General features: G+C 37.1%; 1 non-coding gene across 1 annotated transcript; it reads left to right on the top strand.

Moving 5' to 3' along the window:
• Positions 1-19,749: 19,749 nt before the first annotated feature.
• Positions 19,750-19,913, top strand: LOC112317232 (U1 spliceosomal RNA). Its single transcript, XR_002976089.2, has one exon. It is a non-coding gene; the product is annotated as a U1 spliceosomal RNA (small nuclear RNA).
• The last annotated feature ends 2,424 nt before the right edge of the window (positions 19,914-22,337 follow it).

Genomic DNA, 22,337 nt, shown 5'->3' with positions numbered 1-22,337 from the left:
TGGGGAAGTGCTTTTTTAAAGTAAAACATTGCTTGTGGTTGATTAAAGAAGGGGTAACGTTAAGGTGTACCTAATACTATCGACCCCAAAACTTGTGCTTTCAGTTCAGACCAGAAGAGCAAGACGAGTGTCAGAGTTTAACTGAGGGCACAAAAGGAATACCAACTTCCTAGGTGCTTGAAGCCATTTAAAATATAAAGTTCTGAGAACAAATAGTCATGGTTAAAAACACAGGAGTGGCATTCTTTCATTCAGTACATTCCTTGATTGTCTTAACTTCTCAACTTTGTGAATTTGCTTCATTCATTTGCTCTTTTATGCCAGACTAACTTTGTGTTCAGGGACACACACACACACACACAGATGCATAAATTTATATAAACATGCAATTATGTGTATATTTAAATATATTAAAACATTCAAATGACATGTGTTTTCTATAACCAGATCTCCCCAATGTTTCACCAGTATTGACCTGATCTAGACCTGGAAATTGACTAATAACAGCTAAAACACATTTTGCAAGGCGATATGCTTTGTGTGCAACCTGAGCTTTTCTCACTTAACGTCACAACTAACTCCTCTGTGTGCTTTAAGGCAGCGTGTCCTCATTTACAGATGAAGAAACTGAGACCAGCCCAGGGTTTTATGGCTGTGCAATGATTTGAAAACCATTGCCATTGCTCGCTTTAGTTGATAATTGAAAGACAAACTTTTGTCCGTTTTATAAATTAGAGCTGTGCCTGACACATTGGTACTTTGGAACTGCTCCTTTAAATATCAAGAAAATATGGGCTACCCCTTCTGGCTTGATTGCTATTTCCTCCCAATCTTTTACCTCACTGAATTTCTTACTAATTTTCAGCTCAGGATTACTTCTCTGAAGAAGTTATCTGTGGTGACTACACTGGGCCAATTTCTTACTTAATACCCTGCATATAGCTTTATCTTGAGGACTTTAACCTCTGAGATTTTTAACAATGACTTGTTTACAGTTGTATGGTCAGCTCTTAATATGGACCTGCCATAGAATAAATATTTGATGAATGAATGTATGAATGAGTTCCCTACATATCAAATTGTTCTGAATTAGCTTAGAATTACATGTTGGTCATGCAAAGTGTTGCAGCAAGGGATAGAGGGACAAAAATATCCTGAAGAAGGAAAATACATAGCTGATCCATTAGACACACAGTTTGAGGGGAGCAAATATATCCACAGAAAAAATGGTATCTGCTTAGAAAGCAGAAAGAGGACAGTAAGTGAGACAAACTGACATGTAATTGTTGAGAGCATGAAGATTAAAACTGGGGCTAGAGGAAGATGAAATAAGGGTGAAGATGTTTCCCAGAGCAAGCTATTAATCCCCAGATTTCTCTTTCTGATATATCTAGGTGTTTTGGAACTAATGTCAGTTAAAGAACTCAATTGTGTTCTTTAACTATGATGAGGCCACAAGTAGATTGAATATTGCTATTTTTAGCAGTATGTAAATGTTCTATAAATATGCTAAACATTACATACAGGCAGTCATCCTGCCCGTCATTATCAGAAACAGTAAGTAGAGACAAGGATTGAATCTTTATGGGCACTTACTCAGATGCTGGTGATCTCAGAAGAAGGCAGATTATGTATCCTAGAAAACCATCTTAAAACCCCATCTCAAGATGACCTTTTTGTAATAAGAAGAAGGGGTAGGTAAAGGTTTTGGAAAAAAGTTTAATTGAATAAGAGCTTTAGTCTGAAGGTGATTTTCCTAGTGCTTCTTTATAGGTTGATCAATAATTCTTTATCTACATCATAGCTGTTCCCTCCCTGGCACACAATGGCTCAGATACCATCTGCAGGGATGGCTTGCAGAACCCTGGGGCATAAGGGTTGAATTGCTTATTTCTGTCCTGGAGTCACATGGGTCATGCATTCCAGTTCCCAGAATAACATCTTTCCACATGCATTAATCACTTCAGCCTATCAACTATGACTGAAGCTAAAAATTTTTAAAAATTAATTTGTATGGTATTTTTTCCATTACCATTTATCCCTCTTATACCCTCTTCCACCTCCATTCTGTTGTACATGGGTCCTTTTTTCTTCTTTGCTCAGTCCCTACACCTCCTAACCACCACCCCACCCCCAGAGCTATCAACTTGCTCTCTATCTATGTGTCTGTCTCTGTTTTGCTGTTAGTTCTGTTTGTTTGTTAGATTCCACATATGAGTGAAATCATATGGAATTTGACTTTGGCTGACTGGCTCATTTCACTTAGCATACTGTTTTCCAGGTCCATCCATGCTGTTCTGAAAAGTAAAATTTTCTCTGATACATCTGATAAGGGGTTAATATCCAAAATTTATAATGAATTTATAAAAATCAACACCAGAAAAACAAGTAACTCGATTTAAAAATGGACAAAGGGCCTGAATAGACACTTCTCCAAAGAGGACTTACAGATGGCCAATAGACATATGAAAAGATGCTCAACATCACTAATCATCAGACAGATGCAAATTAAAACCACAATGAGATACCACCCCCACACTGATCAGAATGGCCATCATCAATAAATCAACAGAGAACAACTGTGGCGAGGGTATGTAGAAAGGGGAACCCTTTTGCACTGTTGGTAGGACGGCAGATTGGTGAAAAAGCACTGTGAAAAGAAGTAAGGAGTTACCTAAAAAATTAAAAATGGAACTGCCTCATGACCTAGTGATTCCACTTCTAGGAATTTTTCTTAAAAAACTGAAACACTAATTTGAAAGAATATAAGCACCACTATTTTATTGTAGCATTACTAACAATCGCCAAGACATGGAAGCAGCCCAAGTGGCCATCAGTAAATGAGTGGATGAAACAACTATGGTACATTTGCACAAGAAATACTACTCAGCTGTACAAATGAAGCTAAAATCTTTTACTCTTGAGTTCCCCTACTGACATCATTAGAGAAGAAAGTTACCCAATTCATAGACTGTTTCACTTCCTCATCCACAGAGCTAAAGCATAGGTCTTGCTAACATGGCAGTTTATTTCAGAACAGTAAGAGGAAAGCCACATAGTACATATTCAAAATTATTGAATTTTTACAATATCAAAGTAGAGGTCAGAAGTATGGTGGAATCTTTCCCCAGTTGATAAGGAAGAAATACTTTTAAGGCTTTTACACAATGACATTGTAGGAAGATGGCAGACTAGGCTCAACCTTTCCTGTCTCCCTATCTTAGCCTCACTCGGTGATGAGGAGTTTAGGTAGAGTGATCTCTAAAGTTACCTTCACTTCTAAAATCTATGCACCATCTTGCTTTGTGATGTTTCTTCTTCCAAGTAGCTAAAGTGAGGCCCTTAATTATTTTGTTGGTCACCCATATACTCTCTCTGGTAAGCAAATACTCTCTCATCATTTGGTATAAATTCTTGTAGGAATTCCTGGGTGAAAATGGTCAAGAGCAGACTTTGAAGATTAACAAATGGCGCATTCATTGGCATTTGACCATTATCAACTATGTGAACTCAAGGAAGTTTCTCAGCCTCTGTAATCCCCTCTTGCCTCACATGTGAATTGGGGTTACTGACAGAATCATGCTCATAGAGTTCTGTTGTAAGTATTAAATGAGATAATGCACGTAAAGTGGTATACATTGATTAACTGATATTTTTTGTTAGTTTTGTGGGAAACATGTTCAAAGTTTTAGATATTTGAATTTTCATGTGTGAATTTACTTATTTACATGTTCTTTCCTTTTATCCCATAGTAAAACAAGAGGTTATGTAAGAAGTAAAATTTAGTCAGTTACTATGGGAACCACAGATTTGGTTTAATTGCTATAATGTTATTTTTTATGCTGAGACTTCACTTGACTTTAACTGAATACCTGTGAAGTATGAATCTCTGCTAATTCTGTATAGAACAACTGGATATATCACAAAATGTGTTGTTGAATAAATCATGTTTTCTTCTTTTCCCATGGAGATGGTGGGGTTTTTTTCATTTTTGATCTTATTCCACAAATAAGACTCCTCCGGGAGTCAATTGTCTGTGGTTTGAGTAAAGGCAGTCCATGATCCTGAGATAATTTCATAGATAGCATTAGTTCCATGGATTATTAGTTAGAGCGAGGATTTCCTAAATGGGGTATAAGGCATGAAATCCTGTGCAAAGTATATAACCGAAGTCAGTTGGTTGCTTTTTAGCATTAATATCTAAGTGTGCCAGGGGTTGGAACAAATGTTAAGGAAATTCCTTCTGCATACCAGATGCTTTAGGTATTTATTTATTATTCACAACTAAATCCTAGCTAGTTAAGTTGTATACATTTTGATTTCATAGATATTTATGCTAAGCTTAAAGAAGTTAAGATAGCTTGCCCAATATTCCATAGGTACGTAATCAAGCAGGCTTGAACCCAGGTCAGTTTTATGCCAGAATTTGTGGTGTTTCCAATATACTACAATGGCAAAAGGAACATGTACTCACATATAGGTATCTTTCTAGATGCTTATTTTGAAAATAATTCTAAAATAGATATCAGTTTTCTTCAGAATAAAAATTAAAGGAAATGCTGCGAAAAGGGAGGTTTTCAAGTGAACCTGATGGCTCTGGTTCAGGAAAGAGACCTTTCATGCATTCACTGGATTACCGCCATTCATTCCTTGGTAATTATAGGATACAGTCCAACTCTGTGCCAAGCATTGGGCTGGGCACCAGGAGTACCACAGTGAGCAAAAGCAAGGCTGTTTCTTGTACTCAAATCATTTACAATCTTAGTGAGGAGCTATATTAATAACATAAATTTAAAATTAGATATTTGCATAAATTTACTGTGATCCATGTTTTAATGGAAAAATATTGGAGCCTACAAAAATTATAATAAGGAACTCTGACCGGTATGGCTCAGTTGGTTGGATGTCATTCCGCAGAGCGATAGGTCGCCAGTTCCTTTCCCAATTAGGGTACATGTTTGGCTTGACCGGTGGGTCCCCAGTCAGGGTGTGTGCAAGAGGCAGCCATCCATACTTCTCTCTCACATTGAAGTTTCTCTCCCTCACTTCCCCTCTTTCTAAAAATAAACAAAATATTCTAAAGAATTAAAATAAGGGGATATGGGCTCATATTTGCTACAAGAAACCAAAACCTATATGGTTTTGTGAACCAATATCACCCTAATAAAATCAATAAAGTAAAATAAAATAATAAAAAATATAAAAATCAAAAGAATTTTAAATCTGAATATTCAAATTTGCAATAATGATGTGATGATATAGATAAGCTCATATAATTGAACTTACAATTTTAATAATTATAGTTACACTTGCGGCTTTATTAGAATAGTGGGATTACAAAAATTCTCTTTTTTATTTTCCATTTAAAAATGTATTTGATTACATGATTTTTTTAAAGTAAAAGCAAAATGATTTTACATATCAAAATATTTTATAAGAATTCTTACTAAGTCTTGGGAAATATTATGGAGTGTGAGTGTGTGTGCTGAGTAGTATAATTTTTTTTCCTTCACTTTTGACTAAATGAACTTTGTACTCCTGATATACCTGATCTCCAGTTCGGGAGGTAAGGAACTATAGCTGCAACTCAGCTGGTACCATCTCCTTTCTTGGTTTTTGGCTCATAGATTTGATTAAAAGAAAAACTGAAAACATATCTAACTCAGATTTAATGGCTATAAGATTAGGGCAAAGCTATGAAACTCGAACTTCTAAGATACTAGCTCGTTTCTGCTTTTGCTAAGTAATCAGAATAAAAAATGGAAAGGAAAATTATTTTGTCAGTCATATATTTGCAATCCTATTAATCCAGGATCAGAAGCAATTATAGGCCCTGCCTGGGTAGCTCAGTGGGTTTGAGCATCTTCCCTTATGCCAGGGTTGTGGGTTCAATCCCTGGTCAGGACACATATAAAAATCAAACAATGAATGCATAAATGAGTGGAACAACAAATCGATGTTTCACTCTCTCCTTTCTTCTCTCTCTCTAAAAAAAAATCAATAAATAAAAAAAATTTTTAAAGCAATTATGTATTAGAAAACATTTTTACTGATAGATCTTAAATTATATGTATGGGTATGAGCATGTATAATGTATATTTATAGATAAATGTATGAATATACATAGTTATATATTTATATAAATATACATATTCATAGTAAACATAATATGTTTTTATCTTTTTTCTTGAAGGACACTACTCTTACTTAAATATATTTTGATAACCTCTTTTATTAGAAAAGTAATACTTGTGACATATTTACTGTAGGGATTTTCATGATGCAGATAGAAAAGAAAAGAAATTAATAGTAGTCCATAACCCCATCACACAAAGATATGGTGTGATTAAATAGGTAGGTGAGTGAATAGGCTAAGGAACTACGTGCTCCTTACAATGTTCCCCACGTCTTCTTCCTTTCCTCTTTCCATTTATACACCCAATCCATCCTCAAAATGACTTCTAAGACAACTTAAAATAAAAGCTGAATTGTTTTAAGTAATGGGCAGTGACAATGAGATTTTAAGTAGATATTATATAGCTATTGACTATCTAATTTGGAGACATATTTTCTTCTCTCTATGCTATTGCAGGGTGTAATTTAACTTTAAAATGCAAATAAATTAAAGGTGATTTGCTTTGAACACTCTCTGGCTACCTTGAAGTTAATATGAATTCAATAGAATATTGCAGATGAAGGTAGCAAGTAAAAGATAGAGCTTTTAGAATATTAACAGTACTGAAGTTGTCATTTTAAAGGCTTTGGGAACACTCGCTTCACTTGCCCTCCACCGAGTCTACATTCTCTTCTGCCTCTGTCATATTTAATTGACCAGCATTACTGACTAAAAAAAATGGCAGTTACTTTTCTGTTAATGTTGTTTTTTGTATGACTGTAGATATAAATCTGTAGTAAATTGCTCAATCTGAAAAAGTAGCACTGAAAGGAAAAAATTCAAAGTAAGTTTTTTATGTGTATGTCAGTGAAGAATAGGAACTCGGTGAGCAGGAACTCTGTGCCATTTTGTTTACACGTCTCTGATGGGGTTAATATATAGGGCCAGCGCAAATGAGTGTTATATAGCCAAGCAATGATAGCCCGCGGCAAGAGAAACAGAGAGAAACAGGGGTTGACGTCCTGACATTTATTTGCAAAATAGCTGAACATTTTCCAGGCACATTTTGCGGGTTCTACTGACAAAAGCTCTTCTGTTAGCCATCTACCATGGAATTCTTCTCAACATGACATCATTGAGGATCCACCTTAGGACGCTTTGAAAAATAAAGACCTTTTCAAATTCAGATCGACTTTTTGTCTCTTTTGGTTTTTACTTTATGAAGACACTGAGAGAGAATGAGTGGGGTTCTGAATTTTTGTGAGTATAAAAAAGGTTTGAGAGATAAAAGGCCCTTTAGTGATTGCTCTCTGTATAGATTGAGATATTTTTAAATTTTAAGTCAAAATAAGTATGTAAAGAATTTGTTATTTTACTGATTTTTTTCAGGAGCCTTACAATATTTTAATATTTTATACTGAAAAATAAAGTATCAGCTGACAGTGAGGGTTATTTTTAAAGAAGGGTCACTAGCTTTAGGCCTAAGTAACTGAGCTCTCAATTTAACACAGATGGAAAGTGTTTAGATAGTGAACTAGAATGAAAGTTTTTCTGAAGGAAATAACGTGGGGTGTATGTGAGGACATCATAACAGAACATCAGGTAAAGTATTCCGGAGAAGGTCAAGGGCTGGTTCACTAGGCTGAGGGTCAAAGAAAGTCAGAAAAAGGCTTGACATTAAGAAAGTCACATGATCAGATTGTGAGGAGGGTGGGCTGAATGAAGGTCAGTGAGTTTGGGAAGAGATAAATGAAGAAGCAATTGAAGTACTCTGGGTAAGAAAAATGAGTCTTGCAACAGTTTAAGAAAGGAGACAAAATTTAAGGGTTATTTAGTCCAATGCTTTAAAGTAAAAAAATGAGAAACAGGATTTGGGGAAGCTTAAATGTTTGAAAAGAATGATATCTGACCCAAATAATTAAGGTATATTGTGTAGAATGTAGACTCAATCTACATCATCATCTTTTTATTAATAATATGGCAAAAAGCCCTTTTTCCATTCTTTTGATTACCTATAACTTCTTACATTCTTCATATTTAGACCAGAATCTGAAAGACATAGTCCATCAAGAGTATGGACAAGATGGAGAAATTAATTCTAGGTATATACTAGAACCTTTTCTAACATACCATTTGACCATTTACTTTCAATAGAATTTAACATATTTAATTTATATTATTTAGTGAGCCATATCTTCACCAGAATTTCAAAAATACAAAATTTAAATTAAAAATATAATTTAACAGCACCTAATTTTATTTTTTTCTCAATTGATTATGCTGATTTATTATCTTAGTACCTTTTACATTAAAAGACACCCATAATTGATTCCAAATGTTTGCATCCCTTTGAATTACTTTCAAAGCATAGTTTCTTCCAAAGAAAGAACAGATGTGATCTAGATTATGTCTTTGGAGATTTCTCTCTTTGAGACACTCCTTCCTAATATCTAGCACAGAGCATGTCTCTGCGAAAGCATCATGCCTGAAAACTTTTGGGGTGACATCATCCCTCCTCTAAGAACCTTCATAAAAAAAAAGTCCTTGAAGACAACTCCACATGAGCTCAAAAAAGCCAAGACTGAGCTGATTAAATAATAAAGCAAGGTTGTCTTTTGCTTCCTTAGAAAATGTTTTTATTACTTTGAAAGGAACTTTGGAATCGAATCAAAAAATGAATGGCAACCCTCCACCCCCAGCCTAGAAGTTGTGTTTAGATTATTAAAAGGATTTGTCTGGTGTTAGTGAAATTAAAATGGGGACTATGTAGTGCCATTTCAATTTAAGATCTGTATAAGTTTCTATGTGTAAGTCATATATTAATATTTATTTCCAAACCTTTTAAGATCCTTTTCTATTATGTATTACTAGAGTAATAAGACATTAGAAAGTAATCTATTCTCAATAACCATAAAGGAATCAGATGCAGATTTTAAGATAAAATGATTTAATCATCTGAATTCTCAGACTTACTTTCTATATTCACCCCTTACATAGAAAAAGAGAGAGAGAGAGAGAGAGAGAGAGAGAGAGATAAATTTCCTTTGGAAATTACATTATGATACAATACTGTATAAAGTATTACAATAGAATACTATATAACCAATCATTTCTAATTCTGCTACTTTTGACATTACTGAAGTTAATTTTTATCAGACAAATGCATAGAAAATAATAGAAATGCACTACTTTGTGTCTCCTATGTTTACATAAAAAGTGGATTTATCAAAAATATTTTAGATAATCAGAAACTAAAATGTATATTATTGAGGGGGGACTCAAATACTTTTAAAATTTATTTATTTTTTCTCTTTTTCATTCTTTTTCCTCTTATGTTTTCAAATAATTGTTGTTGTCTTCTCAGTTACTCTCATCTCCCACTATGGCCTTGAAAATTAACTTTAGATACATTCCAAAACAACTCTACACTCAATCATCATTAGTAAGTGTTATCCCAGCCTGACCCTTTGGTCAGACAGCCACCAAGAGATGAATGTTTTATGAGGCTTCACCTTTGAAAGGTTACCTCTGCCCTCCAGACAATTATAAATCTGCAGCCCTTCTTTCCTACAAACCTATGTCTTTCTTTGCATTTCCAAGTCAAGTTAAACTTTGGTATCACCATAGCCCTGATATGGCAATTCTCTGTGGCTCATCACAAATATCCTAACGCTAAATTAAAAATATGAATTTGAAATGTTTCCCAATATAGCAGCAAACTGGAAAAGGATATGTACTAGGAATCAATCTTATTAGCACGAATTCCCCAGGCACATTTTGTGAACCTCAGTTATATATGTACTGGTCTCTTCCACTAAGTTTAGCTCTTAGAGGGCACAGGTCATGTGTTTTTAAAATTTTCTTCAACATGTCCATTGTAATGCTTTGCACAAATTAGATGACCAACGCAACTTGGCTCTCCTTGTCACTGATGGTGATGGTTTTCCTCTCAGCCTTGGTTATTTATATGACTGCATGGTTGTCTAAATGGTTTCCTGGCTTCTAGGCTTATTTAATCCATTTTATCTCCCATAGTATTACCAACTGGAGAACTATATCATGTTATTCTGCTGTTCAAAAGCCACTCTATTCTTGGTAGGATTTCACCAGACTTCTTACTTCCTTTCTTACACGTTAGGGTAATACTTAAATGTTTTATTCTGAGCAATGTAGGTTTACTAAAATATAATTAGGAATAAAAGCTGAAGCACAGAGTCCCAAACAAGATGGACCCAAAGAGGCCCACTCCAAAACACATCATAATTAAAATGCCAAAGGTTAATTAATACAAAGAGAGAATCTTAAAAGCAGCAAGAGAAAAACAGTCAGTACCTACAAAGGAGTTCCCATATGACTATCAGCTGATTTCTCCAAAGGAACTTTGCAGGCTAGAAGGGATTGGTGAGAAATTCAGAGTGATGAAAAGCAAGGACCTACAACCAAGATTACTCTACTCAGCAAAGTTCTCATTTAGAAACAAAGGACAGATAAAGAGCTTCCCAGAGAAGAAAAACTAAAGGAGCTCATCACCACCAAACCAGTATTATATGAAATGTTAAAGGATCTTCTTTAAGAAAAAGAGGGAAATCAAAAATATAAAGAATGAAGTGGCAATAAATATATATCTAAACACAAGTGAATCTAAAAACAATAAATAAACAAGCAGAATAGAAATAGAATCATAGATACAGAGAACATTTTCATGGTTGCTAGATGGGAGGGAGGCCAGGGGAATGGGTGAAAAAGGTGAAGGGATTAATATGTACAAATTGGTAGTTACAGAATAGTCAAGGGGGTATAAAGTACAACATAGAGAATAGAGTAGCCAAAGAATGTGTATTCATGACCCATGGACATGGAAATGGACAGTGGTGTGGGGATTGTCTGAGGGAGTGGGGGGATGGCGTGGAGGGAGATAACGAGGGAAAATGTGGGACAACTGTAATAGTACAAACAATAAAATATAATTTAAAAAAAGAAAAGTTAAAAATATTCAAAAGCATAAACAATTGCTATAATAAAAGAATTTTAAATACAATAGCATTTCTGGTTCACAAATGAGTATCAGTCTCTGCACTGGAATCTGTTGCTGCAAATGACCACATTTTATAAAAGTCATTGTGAGGTGAGAGACATACGTAAGCAGACATAAATATACATGTGTAAAACCAAAACATGGGGGTTTTAATGCACCTGTGTGCTTCCCATTTCTTATATTTTATACATAAACATGGATTTATTTTTAATAGTTTTATATACATATGTCTTATATCTATGACGAGAGAGAAGTACCAAAATGCTGTCAATAACTGTTTCTCTACAACAGGATAATTTGTTCATTTGCATTTGTGCATTTTTCTGAAATGTGTTTATAGCTTTAATCAGAGTGTTCAAGACATAGCTGATCACCCAAATATTAAAATCGACTCTTCTTAGCAAACTTTAAGTTTTAGACAATTTGTTTCTTATCTGTATTTAGAAAAAAGTTACACTGATCCTAATCTCCTTGCTATTGCTGATGCCCAATCGAGTTTCTTTCAATGTTCTCTTTCTTTTTCTCAAAGGAAATCACTGTTATCTGACCTCTCTTTTGAAACCCAGAACATATCAACCCCAAATCACTTCTGAATTTTAAGAACACTAATGATCAGATTAGGTGTTGATCACTTAATGCCAGTATTGTAACGGTACAGCCAAGGGGGGACCCCAAATAGGGATTTGTGATGGAGTCCAGAACTCAGGCTGTTCAGGAAATATTAGAGAGAAATATGTAGAGGATGTCCTCACCCCCACCAGACTGAGCTAGGGGATGGGACACAGGGAGCAGGGCCACTGAGAGCTGTTTTGTACAACAACAGCTTTTCAGCTAACCCCTGGCATGGTCATTTAACATATCTATAACCTTTTACTGGTTTCATGGATATGTTAAATAGCTGTGGCCATGCTTTGAGCCTGGGGGATGAGAGTGACTTCAACCCAGGATGTAACTGGGAAGCAACTTCCCCTAGTTACAACACCTGCGTGAGAGCTTGGAGATGATCGGCTCCATGCCATGGGGCCATGCCTGCCCAGACTTACTATGGCAGCCCAGTAAAGCTGGAAGAATACAAGAATGCTGGCAGGTGTAACTGATTGTGGGAGGAGTTGGAAATGGGGCTGCCAAGGAAGATTGGCATGGGGATTTAAACACAGGTGCAGCAGCCATACCAGGGAGGACCACAAAGCTTTGGGGGAGTAGATTGGAACCGTGTGGCTTGGGTGAGAGTTAGGACCACTCGGCTTTGGGGTGCTCCCCTCTGCCATGTGGTGTAGGCAGCAGGAGAGACTTTGCCTGGGAGAAAAGGGGAGAAAGGACTCTTGCTGGTGGGCCATGAGAATGTGCCACATGGCTCTGGATTAACTGGAGATTGCTGCGGCAACAGAGCGGATGGTGCCTGAACAAAGGGAAGCCTGAATCACGGACTTATACTTCTTTTCCTGACATACGGTACCCCAGACTGGGCAGAGGGAGAAGGAAGGACTGTGTGCATTTGGGGGTATTCTAAAGAACCTTACTATTTTAATGAAGACATTAAATCATTACTCTAACTCTGTATAACTTTTAGATAAATAATTCCTTTCCGTTTCACCAATCTCTGGCATTGAGAGACGTCTTTCCTCTGGCAGTGGGCAAAGTAAACCTAGTAGGTGGGGGGAATCCCCAGAGAAAAAGGCGGGGGTCCTTTTGGTAAAAGTATATCATTCACTCCCCTACCCCCAGGGTTTGTTCTGTAACAGTTTGGTTCTATTTTTTAATGATAATATGTAACTTCTTTCTATCTGGATGGTAAACTAACCAAATACAGGAATTATGTCTTAATCAAATCCCTATCTGTGTTCCTCTTAGCCTAATAGATAATATTTGATATAGGAGCTGAGCTCACCTACCTGATAAAGGAAAAAATGGAGATATATGTAATGCTGTAAATAAGATAGGAACATTTTATTCTCAAATTATTGAAAAGAACAAATGATAAACTCATGTTCCATTTATTCTACTCAGGACCCATAAAGTAGCCAGGGAAGGTATGTCTCTGATAATCTGGGGATTTTATGTAAATATGCATACTTAAATGTGCTTTAAAGACATTTTTAAAAAACACTTTAAAACTAAATAATTCAAGACAACAGGAAAGTATAAAGATCAGAAATATCAAACTCAACCTTTCTAAGTCCAAAGGGAAGGTGGGAAAGTAATTTCTCTCTTTTATCTCTCTCTCTCATTACTGCTGTAATATAAGAATAAACTTTTAGATAAGAGAGCAAGTGTTTATAATCACTACACAACACACTATATGTAAACAAACTATTAAATTGGTCAGTGAGCCAGGGAGTTCCACTTTACCAGTGAAACCTGATCCAATTTAGTAGTGAAGGACATGAGCTTTGGTTCCAGGTAATTCTGGGTTTGAATTTTGAATCAATTACTTAATGACCCTAAACTTGGTCAAGTAAGTTATCTCTCTGAACCTCATTTTCCTCATTTATAAATTGGGCTTAAAATTATTGCCTCATAGTTTATATATATAAATAAACACAATAGTCCTTTTTCTTTTAAATTCATCTGATCTTCAAGTTGACCAAGTCAAGAGCTACTAAGTGGTTGATTCAAAATTCAAACCCAGAATTACCTGTGGTGAAAGGTAAGAGTTTAAAGGAGGCCAAATATATGGTGATGAAAGATGATTTGACTTTGGGTGGTGGGCATGCAATGTAATATACAGATCATGTGTCATAGAAATGTACACTTGGAACCCATACAACCTTATTAACCAATGTTACCCAATATATTTAATTAAAAATAAATTGAAAAATAAAAAAAGATAAAAGTAGGGACTTCTGAGTAAAACAGATTTAGGTGTGTATCCTCTGCTACCTGTATAATCTTAGACAGGTTATTTAAATCACCTGAGTTCAAATGTCTGACTTTAAAAACTGAGGTCATTTAAAACTATCTTTTAGGGTTGATAGGGTGGAGTAAAAGAGAAATGTCAAGTGTCAACATAAGAAATATCTAAACCTGTAGAGAATTTTTGAGAGTTTATTTGAGCCACACTGAGGACATGCACTGGGGAGCAAGATCTCAGCGACTTCGGAGAGTGATAGTTTCACAGTCCCTTTTATGCATTGGAAATGAGGAGAGAAGTAAGAAAGTTTGCATGAGGGTGGGAGGAAGAAAGGTAAATTAGATTACAGGATAGTTAGGACTATGTGCTCTTTTGAGGGTGGTTATGTTTATTTCAAAGCTGTGTTTATCTAGATGCATGAAAACAACAGGCAGGGCTTGCTTAAGACAAAGATAAGCTTTTTACTAAAAAACATTATATGCCTGGGGTGTCATTACTCATCGGGACCTACCTACCCAGTTAGGAATTTATGATTAGATCACCCTGTGAGATTACTGTCTGTAGCACCTCTTTTTGTCGTAAAAGTAACACAGAGCCTGGGACATTATTACTATTTAGCAGAATGGTTGTTGTGCGATTGCTGTCGTGGTTGCTTCCACTGCTGTTGTTAGATCCTTCTTATCATTCTGACCTTCGATATCTTTATCAACAAACCCTTTCACCATCCGGTGTCAGAAAATCCACTGTGAAAGGACCGGAAATGGAGAAATGTTAGCCGAAGCCAAGGACCATGCCATCCCTTCTGTATAGGGATTTAAGATCCAAGGAGAAATGCTACATAAAAGCCACAAAGGTATTGAGAGAAGATGTACACCTTGCCCCTAAAACTCTGAGGGAAATCATGAAGAACAGGACGTTAGAAAAGGAAAGGCAAGTTGGAAGATTATCTGTCTCTTTAGATGGTAGTGATTGTTATTTGTAAGTAACTAGTAAAAATGAGATACATAGGGAAAGATTAGAGTAACACGTTGGGAAATCCTATACGGCAGGTTAAAATAATCAGAATCCATTGAAATAATGAATCAATCATCTAGAACTATGATTGTATTAGTTTTCTATTGCTGCATAACAATTTGCCACCAACTTAGTAGCTAACAACACCACCCACTTTTTGTCTCACAGTTTTGTAAGACAAACATTTAGCACAGAGTGACTGGGCTCTCTGCTTGGAGGTCACATACACTGAAGTCAAAATGGTGGCTGGGCTGGGTGCTTCTCTGGACAGTCTGGGAAAGAGTATTATTCCAAGCTCATTTAACGTGCTGTTAGAATTCAATTCCTTGCAGCTGTAGGACTGAATCTCATTTTCTTTTTGGCTGTTATCTGGGGTTTACTCCCTGCTTCTAGAAGCCACCCACCTTCCTTCTCACATGACCCCCTCCAACTTCAAGGGCAGCAACAGAGCACTGAGTCCTTCCCATGCGTCGATGCTCTCTGACATCTTATTCTGCCATTCGCCTAAGAAAAAATTCCTTTTCAAAGGGCTTACGTAATGAGATTAGGCCCAGTGGGAAAATCTTCCTATGTTTTTGGTCAACTAATTAGTTACCTTGTACATCTGCAAAATTCCTCTTGCCATGTAAAGAAATAGTCACAGGAGTAACACTGGTAGCCTACAAGCGTGGGGGCCATCTAGAATTCTGTTTACCATGAACATCCTGGCTGCTGCATAAGATAGTAAAGAGAGTTTCCAAATGCATAAAGACCACTCAGGAGCTATTTTAGCAATTGAAACTGAGGTGTTAAAGGTCTAGTTAGTTAATCATAGCAGCTTGCTATGCCTGAGACCCTGTTCATGGTTTCAACTCATAGAATCTTCACAAAGTCCTTGTGAATAGCAATAGTACCTATATCCTAAGGAGACAACTGAAGAAATTAAAGCTTGATAAAGTTAAGAAATGTCCTTAATTTCACACAGCTAGTAGTTTGTAGATCTGGAGTTTAGATCCAGGCAGATTCCAGAACCCAGGCTCTCAACCATAATCCCATCTATTATATTTTCCCTTAGATGAAAGGCTGGAGATGCATGGCCAGGGTGAAGATAGGATGAAAATTGGCCCCTTGGTTCTATTTGAATCATCTTCATGTTATACATTTCCATTTTGATTTCTTTTGTATATTGAACATAGACTATAGATAAAGTATTTTGCTGGGTACTTTTGATGAAATATACCCTAACTCATTCAATTCTCACAATCCTATAATTTTCCCAATATTAGAAATGAGAAAACAGAGGCCTCAGGCTCAGAGCTATGAGTAGCAGATGTGGACTTTGAGCTCTAGTTTGCCTGGCTTGGAAGTACTTTTATTACATTATCTGATTGATGTTAGACTTGGCATGTACAAAGCTCTGAGAAGCAGAAACATAGCAGCTACACACACAGAGGCTGATGCCTTACAGCCAATATTTGAAGCCCTTCTCTCCAGCCTCCATTTCCTAATTTGTAAAAGGGGGATATTTCCTGGTTTATAGAGACAAGAGCAAAAATTATTGAATTATTATAGGAAAACTCTAAGAACAGTGCCTGGTGTATACAGTAAAAATTCAAGAACTGTGAGCTATGAGAAAGGTGTGGAAGAGATATGTGGTATAGACACCTATAAATTAGTTTTACCTGTTCTTTATATTATTTGCATCATCAAAAGCTGATGATACCAGAGAATAGGGATTAGTTAAATCATATAGAATAACAATGTTGCTCAGTGGGACTAGCTAATTAGTCTAGTGTTGAGGAGAAACTGAATTTTGTTGGATTTTGAAAACCTGGAGGGCATATGAAAGTAGCAGAAAGTAAGGTGAAAGCTCTATATGTAGGTCATTTGTGAAAGAAATGGAAGAAGAATGATAGACTGCTTGGGACAAATTAAGTAGATTTTCTTATTTGGAGAAAAGAGTGAATAGTATATCATAATACAGGTCAGATTGTGAATTCAGGTCAGAAAGTTGAAGCAATAAATACCTTGAAAACAACTTACATCTTTGTATTAATGTATTCATTCACTGATAAACATTCACAGAAGACCTCCAAAGTGCAAGGTGTTATCAAAAACACTAAATAATCATAAATCTCTTACTTTCAAAGAATTGATAAACTAATACATGGATTAAGATGTGCACACCCTTACAACTTATGGTAAAAACTTGCATGAGTCACAAATGAGACTAGGTGAAGTTGTAGTAACATTCAGAGGAGGGAGAGATTGCTTCAAACTGAGAGAAATTGGAAAGTATTTGGAGGCATGATGGCAAACTGAAAGGAGAGGAATTGACAAGATGTTTGAAATAGGAATTATAGGATGGAAAGGGTTATGCTTTGGACCTCCAGATGTGAGAGTAAACATAGACCTTAATTAGAGAAACAACAGTGACAGCAGAGTTTAAAAAAAGGCATACAGGAGAGAGATGTTTGGGGATAAAGTGAACAGAAATTGACAACTAAAGGGATTTGGGCATAAGGAAGAAGGAGAAGTAAAACTTTACGAGGGTTTTGGTTTCAATGACTAGAGAGTTGTTAGAATTGGGAGAAACAGGTTCCAGCCAAGATGGAGGTGTAGGTAGATGTGTTTCACTCTCTCACGCAACCAAAACAAGGATAACAATGAATTTAAAAATGAAAAAACAACCAGAACTGCCAGAAAATCAAACTATATTGAAGTCCAACAACTAAAGAGTTAAAGAAGAAACACTGATCCAGACTGGTAGGAGGGGCAGAGATGGGAAGCCAGGGTGGAGAGGACGCATGGCAAGGCAGTGGCTGGCAGACTGGGCAGGTGTGACAGCAGCTGGCAGACCGGGAAGTACCACATTCACTTGGGAATAAGCCAGGAGGAACAACTAGGGAGTGAGACAGACCATACAACTCAAGGTTCCAGTGTGGGAAACTAAAGCCTCAAAACCTCTTGCTATAAAAATCTGTGGGGGTTGTGGTGGTGGGAGAAACTCCTAGTCTCACAGAAGAATCTGTTGGAGGGGGGCCCATGGGATCCTAGAATGTACACAAGCCCACCCACTCGGGAATCAGCACCAGAACAGCACCTGAAAGTGCACAATCCTCTTGTGGGAAGCTGGGGAAGTGACTGAAACCAGGGGGAGAGCCTAGCAAGTGGCTTTGTTCCCTCTCTGACCCCTCCCCCACACATAGCACCACCTTGCAGCAAAGTGGGTTGCCCCACCCTGGTGAATACCTAAAGCTCCACCCTAAAGGATTCTAAAGGGCAGAGCCTTAGGCATTTATCATATTCAAATCAATCAACATGATATACTACATTAACGAAATAAAGGGTAAAAAAATCATAGCATCATGTCAATAGATGCAGAAAAGCATTTGATAAGAAACAACATTCATTTATGATTAAAACACTCAATAAAATGGGTATTGAAGGAAAGTACGTAACATAATAAAGGCTGTATATGAAAAACCCTCAGCTAGTATAATATTTAATAGTAAAAAACAAAGGCTTTTTCTTTAAGATTAGGAACAGGATGTCCACTCTTACCACTATGATTCAACCTACCACTGAAACTCTTAGCCAGAGCTATCAAGCAAGAAAAAGAAATAAAAGGTATCCAAATTTGGGAATAAAGAAGTAAAATTGTCACTTCTTGCAAATTATGATTCTGTATATAAAAAAACACTAAAGACTCTACCAAATGACTATTAGAAAGAGTAACAAGCTCTGTCTGGTAGCTGTTGGTTAGAATATTGTCCTGATACACCAAGGTTGTGGGTTAGATCTCTGGTTAGCGCACATACAAGAAGCAACCAATTAATGTATGAATAAGTGAACAACGAATGGATGGGTTTTTTTCCTCTCTTTTTATCCCCTCCATTTCTCTTTCTCTAAAAGCACTAAATAAATAATATTTTAAATTATATTTTATTGTTTATCAAATATAGATGTCCCAATTTTTTCCCCTTTGCCCTCTTCCACACAGCCCCACCAATACCCTCAGGCAATCCCCACACCCTTGTCCATGTCCATGGGTCAGGCATATGTGTTCTTTGGCTGCTCTATTTCCTGTGTCGTACTTCACATCCCCATGATTCTGTAACTACCAATTTGTACTCCTCAATCCCTTCAATTTTTTTGACCATTCCCAAACTCCTCTCCCATCTGGCAACCATGAAATGTTCTCATATCAGTGTTTCTGTTTCTGATCTAATTGTTTGTTTACTTGATTTTTAGATTCAATTGTTTATAGATATGTACTTATTACCATTTTATTATTCATAATTTTTATCTTCTTCTTCATCATCTTAAAGAAGACACTTTAGCATTGTTACCAAACAGTAAGTGGGGTCCTGCCTTCCGCCACTACTCTCTAGGCAAAATTTTAGAGGCAAAGTTTTCATGATAAAGGAAAGGAGTCTTTACCAAAAGCTACACGCTACATAATTTTGAATAACAGCTCTACACATATATTAGTCACTTAAGACTATCAATTAAGGTTGAATTCTTTAACTCTTTCGTTATAGCTTTCACTTAAACTTATCAATTAGGGCTAAAATATTTAACACCTGAGTTCCCCTATCATTCCTCCTGTTAGTTTTTAATTATTTTATTTTTATAAGATTAGTTTTCAGACTAAAACAACATAAGACACAAAAGCTGCACAATTTTGGAAGAATGTCAGGCCTCTCCCTCAGAGTCCATCCACTCTATAACATGCGAAGAAGAATAACATTAATAGTTACTTGGCAGGGGAGATATCATGATCATGAAGGTGGTTTTCTCCAGTGAGGCTCACCCATTGAACTCTGGGTGTGCTGTCTCCTGCAATTTCCCCAAATGTGGGAAACTCAACTGCATAATTTGTGGTTGCAGGGAGGCTGTGTCTGCACTCTCCCCTGATTAAAAAATAAATTTAAAAAAGAAAGAATAACCTTGCGACCTTCTGCCAGTAAAGTCTGATCCTAGGCTGTGCCTGGAGTTAATTCTCCCATTTAAGATGCTGTTCCTTTAGAAACTCAGGCAGCTGCAGCACGATCATCCAGGCATCCTCAAGGAAGAGAGCCAGAGAGCCAGTCTCTGCCCACCTTTTATTTTAAATCTTCTGGCCCATAATTCCATGTACTCTGGAGAGGCTCAGCTTCTCAGCCAATTTCCTCCTAGACTGTTTACCATTGCCTCAGGCAACCTCCTCTTACAACCTCTCTCTACTCTTTCCCAGTGATCTGATTAGATCCTTCCTTATCAGTATTTCATATAATACTCTTTCAGTGGTGATGAATGACTTTAGCTTTTTATTGTCCCAGAAGTTCTTTATCTGTCCTTCAATTCTAAATGATAGTTTTGCTGGGTAGAATAATCTTGATTGTAGGTCCTTGCTTTTCATCACTTTGAATATTTCTTGCCAGTCCCTTATAACCTGCAATGTATCTTTTGATAAATCAACTAGAAGTCTTATGGGAGTTCCCTTGTAGGTAACTGACTGCTTTTCTCTTTCTCCTTTCAAGATTCTCTCTTTGTATATTGCTTTCCACACTTTGATGATTCCCTGAGGCCCTTTCCCATCAAATATTCAGAGTCCACCCAAGCTGTTTCCAGTGGCTTTTCCATACAAATGGCTTATCTTGGCCCATGCTTCAGATTTTCCTAAATTCTTTCAAGTAAGCAGCATCTGGCTTCAGTGAGCCCCATGATTTACCCTAAATTGCTCCAGATGCAGCACTAGCAGCAGCCAGCCTTGGTTTACCGTTTGCCCTTGTTGGGGCACCTCCAAGCCCAGCACAACTAGCAGGCATCTGCAGATCACTTTGTAGCTTATGTTATGTGACACTGGATAGAACACAGGGAATGGCTGATCTTGGACGTACCAACAGCAATCAAGTCTCAACTACAACAGGAAGGTATACCTTGAGTACCCAGCTTGGGTAATAAGGATGCCATACTACTGGACCCTACAGGACACCTACTACATAGGACCACTCTACCAATACTGGCAGGTGTAACAACTCTATCCAATACATAGAAACGAACACAGAGAGACTGCTAAAATGAGGAGGCAAAGAAACGTTGCACAAATGAAAGAACAGAAAAAGACTCCAGAAAAAAAAAAACTAAAAAAAATGGAGAAAAGCAATCTATAAGTTGCAATGTTAAAAACACTGGGAATAAGGATGTTCAATGAACTAAGTGAGAATTTTAACAGTGTAAAAAAGGAGCAGTCAAAAATGAAAGATGCACTAACTGAAATAAAGAATAAATTACAGGAAATCAACAGTAGAGTGGATGAAGTCAAGAATGAAAGCAGCAATTTGGAATATAAGAAAGTAAACAACAACCAGTCAGAACAGCAAGAAGAAAAAAGACTCCAAAACAATGATAGTGTAAGGAGCCTCTGGGACAATTTCAAGCATACCAACATTAGCATCATGGGTTTGCCAGAAGAGAAGAGAGAGAGCAAGAAATTGGAAACCTGTTTTAAAAAATAATGACAGAAAACTTCCTTAACTTGGTGAAGGTAATAGACATACAAGTCCAGGAAGCACAGAGAGTCCCTAACAAGGAGGCCCATACCAAGACATATTATAATTAAAATGTCATAAAGAGATAATTTTTTGCTGAGATCCATGATGGAGGAGGAGTCAGTGGAAGTTACACTAATCTTTCCTCATGACCAATCTTGAATTACAACTAAATTGTAGAGAAATCATCCAGAATAACCAACTGAACAATTGCTGGAGAGAAGCCTTATAACCATGGATAGATGGAAGAAATCACTTTACCACAACATGACTGGTAGGGAATGCAGAGAGGCATGGAAGGGATGGCTGGGTTACCACAGGCAGCAGCTGAAGTATTGGAGGGATATTTCAGGGGCCAGGGGCTCCCCTAGGAAGTGTGAGGTCCAAACCCCAAGCTGGGCTCCCCAGCCTACAGCACCAGAGCTGGAAAGAAACCCAGATAACAACCAGCTGTGGAAAGGAGCAGATTTTCTGTCTGCCAGGGAGAGATGGCTGGAGATGCAGAGTGCCTCTTAAAGGGTGAACACACAAACTTTCCGACTGCAGTCATTTAACCAGGGCTCTAGAAGAGGGAGGGCAGAGTGGACTAGAGATGCTTACGGAGAGTCTGGGGCTAGTGGCTCTGGGGAGAGAGCTGAAGGAACAGCTACCAGGATCCCCATGCTGAGTCACTATCCTGCAGAAGCCATCTTTCTCAGGAAAAGCATTTCTCTCCAAGGGAATCAGCCTGAGGGGAATCAATAGCCCTGCCCACAGGAATTACACTGCCTTACCCTGCAGAGATTAAGCTGGAATGCTTATCACAAA

The sequence above is a fragment of the Desmodus rotundus genome, chromosome 3, assembly GCF_022682495.2.
Source record: "Desmodus rotundus isolate HL8 chromosome 3, HLdesRot8A.1, whole genome shotgun sequence".
NCBI classification, from domain to species: domain Eukaryota; kingdom Metazoa; phylum Chordata; class Mammalia; order Chiroptera; family Phyllostomidae; genus Desmodus; species Desmodus rotundus.
Note: the sequence above shows the minus strand (reverse complement) of the source record. Positions and strands in the feature narration are given on the sequence as shown.